Source organism: Parasteatoda tepidariorum, chromosome X1 (genome assembly GCF_043381705.1).
Source record: "Parasteatoda tepidariorum isolate YZ-2023 chromosome X1, CAS_Ptep_4.0, whole genome shotgun sequence".
In the NCBI taxonomy this organism is placed as follows: domain Eukaryota; kingdom Metazoa; phylum Arthropoda; class Arachnida; order Araneae; family Theridiidae; genus Parasteatoda; species Parasteatoda tepidariorum.
In genome coordinates this window covers 80019784-80023533 of record NC_092214.1, presented here as the reverse complement: position 1 = coordinate 80023533, position 3750 = coordinate 80019784, and positions in this window count along the sequence as shown.

Sequence of the window (3750 nt, the reverse complement as noted above, 5' to 3'; positions counted from 1 at the left end):
CATACTGTGCGCATTTTGCTGATTTTGCCTTTCACGCATATCTCCATTCAGGTATGAGGTTTACGTCAATTACCGGCTGCAAGCTACGTAGTCCAACGTCAGAGATTCGTAGTTCGGACTTTGCATTTCAGACCGCAACGCCACAAGTGTATATATATTGAACATATATTATCTTGATATACAAGTGCATATATTATCATATATACAGTCCCTGGACAAATTATAAGACGCACTATAAGATTTTACGTAAAATCTTAATCAGCAGGTGACATTATTATTGCTTTTACGCGGCTGAAACCGGTTTACACTTGTTTACATCAATTGGTTAACATTGTGATGCAATACGATAAAAATAAATACAAATGGAAAGTATATCTCCTGAATAAAAATCCATTACATGTATGTTTAAATATTGCATAGAAACTGGTGCAAAACATGTAATTATTAAAGAGCATCTAATAATTTGGTATAATTATTGCAATATACTAATATAATATTCTATATTTATATAATATATGGCCTAATTTAAGCCATTAATACACGAAAGTGCAAACCGATTTCTGTCCCGTAAAAACAATAGAGCTGATAATTAAGATCTGACATAGAATCTTAGAGTGCTTCTAATCAGGGATATTATCTTGAAAAAGGATTCTATGAAGGTAAGAAGTGTGTTATTATTTTTTTTTTATTTATATTCTACCTTTCCTGTTTGAGCGTGACTTTGAAATGTAATTATTTTTATTTGTCAATAAATGTCTGGAAACTATTTAGTGAAAGAAAAATAAGTTTCACAACATAATTTGTTTGTACTGTTACAAAACATATTGATACTTCCCATGACTTAATCCTCTTTGCAAGTAATTTGAGATTAAAAAAATCTGCAAACAATTACTTCAGTTCAGGGGTTTTCTAAGAATTCATTACAAAATTAAGAAACAGGGGGGAGTTAATCTTGGGGATAAACATCATGCTACTAAAAATTGAAATTTAAGATAAACTGTCGAAGTTTGAGAGAGAATCATCATATGGTGCGTTAAATACTAGGAAGTGTTTGTCAGAAAATAACAATTACTAGAACAAACAGTGAGAAGACGCCTTTTAATCTTAGAGGGTCACAGCGTTGATTGATTTTAGGATGAGGAGATTAAGATTGCTTGATAAAATCTAATTTTCCTTGAGCTAAACAACGATTTCAGCTTGTGCTGGGATTAGTTTACGCAAGGTAAGAATAAAGAACGTAGCCAAGATTTTATTTAGCAGATGGCTCAAATTTATATGCACACAAACAATGTTATTTCCTGGGACTCAGAGTCTTACATATTATATAACATTTGGTAACATTTTATCACTTTAAAAATAATATTTTGTAAAATTTTCTGTTTGTATGCATTTGCAAAGCAATTATCTATGTGAAAATGTACTTCTATCGCACAAACTATTGAAATTTCTGTCACATGATCGATGATATTTCATGGGAACCTATATATTATACAACATTTTGTAAAATTTTATCACTTTAAAAATAATATTTTGTCAATTTGTTGTGTTATGTTATTTTCCTTGGACTAAGTGTCCTATATATTATACAACATTTGGTAAAATTTTATCAATTTAAAAATAATATTTTGTGAATTTTTCTGCTTGTATGCATTTACAAGGAAATTATCGATGCAAAAATGTAATTCTATCACACAAACTATTGAAATTTCTATCAAATAATCAATGATATTTCCTGGGACCCAGTGTCATATATATTATACAATATTTGTTAAAATTTTATCACTTTAAATTATCTTTTTTGGGAATTTTAATGGCAGAACTTTTACGGTAGGATCTAATTATTTGAGTCTAATAAATTTTATTATTTCATAACCAAAATGAGAAGGAATTCACTATAAAAATATCCTTCAATATGTAAAAAATACTGAAAAAAAAATTCATAATTTTTCATGCAATTATTAAAAACAATTAGGAAATAGCCAATTGAAAATTTATTTAAATGAATACTTTAATTAAATGAATATTATTGTAAGAAATACGATATAAAATTTAAGGAAAAAATTGGAATCTACGGTAAAATGATTTTACACATACTGCATTCAGGCTGCCCGTACTTAATTTTATGCGGAATTTGTTACGGTGCAACTAACATGGATGGTGCAAATAATATAGATGGTAAAGCTAAACGCAGATGGGTTTAAAATTCGTCTTAAGATTCCGCCTCTTTGACGCCTAAGCTTGAAAAAACACACCATCCAATATTATTATACTTTAGAACTATGATGTTACCTAAAAAGCAGCTAAGCCCTCAAAATATGGCTAACCTTATGCTTAAGTTTTCAGCTCACAAGAGTTTATAAATGAGAGAAACACCACAATAATAAAATTTCCTAGAATATTTCACATTTTAAGTAAGCGGAGGGATACATCGGCCGGTTTTGGAAAGCTTGTTTACATTCAGTCCATATTAAATAGAAATTTTAGGGGTTTTCCCACGACTCTTCCTAAGTAGGCTTCAAAATCAGTAAAGCAAATTAAATAAGTGTGTACTTAAGAACAATAATATAAAATTCCACCTTTGGAAAAATAAACAACGATATTTATTATTTCATATACCCAATAAAAATCTTAGTGATGGAAAATTTTCTGAGAAGTTTTTGTTACATATACTTTCCGATTTTAATTGAGATTTCATTTTGGCGATGTTTTAAAACACAAAGTGTGTTTTACATTGTATTTATTGTAACATTCGAAAAAATTGATGCCATTTTTATGTAGAAAAACACAGAATCTATATTGAAATATACCAAATGTTCAGATAGCGCACATTTGATTTGACTTTGTATACTATTCATTTTAAAATACTGTATCTGGAATTCAAATTTATACGCAAGCGTCAAAAAGTATTACTACATGTTTGATTTCCATTTTCTTAAAAATGTAATAATATCACATGTTCAAGGAAATAAATAATGCAGTATTTTTATCCGGTCTAAGAGCTTTTAAATTTAATCGAGCATTTTTTCGTTATTTCGAGAAATATTTGAAATGTTTAATGTTAAAGCTGGTATAAATTGTAGCTCTGTAATTTTCAAAAATAATCGTGAGTAGAATAATGAGAAATTTTGGTAAAGAGAGCATTAGAAACATTTAAAATTTAAATTATGATTCTCTAATCTTCTATCGAGAGTGTCTTGAATTAATGCCTCAAAAGCTTTTACAATGTTCTTCTTTGTTTATAGCATTAAAACAAATTTCTTTTAGAAGATCACGTTTATTAAGATTTCTTATATTTAAAAACTCTTATTTGAGTTAACAGTAAACAGAACGAAATATAATAGTTTAAAATATCGTTAGATGGGTTGTTAGAAGATTTAAAATTAAATTTCATTTCTAGTTTAGGGTATTATTAATACAAATATTTCAAAAGATAACGAGTAATTTTATGTGCTTACTGTAATAAACAGTGCAATATGGAAAATTTAAGAAAATTTTTAAATTAACAGGAGGGAAAGTTGGAGAAAATAAGGTTTATTAATCAATATATTCAAGATTAATCAGTATTAAAGTTTCATAAGATAACGTGTAATTTTACATACATACATTAAAATTTTTGTAATAAATAGTACAGTCTGAAAATAATGAGAAAGAATTTAAATTAATTAACGGGAAAGTTGGAGAAAATAGGTTTTATTTATGAATATAATTTTTCATAAGATAACGAATAATTGTATGTGCTCACAGTAGAAT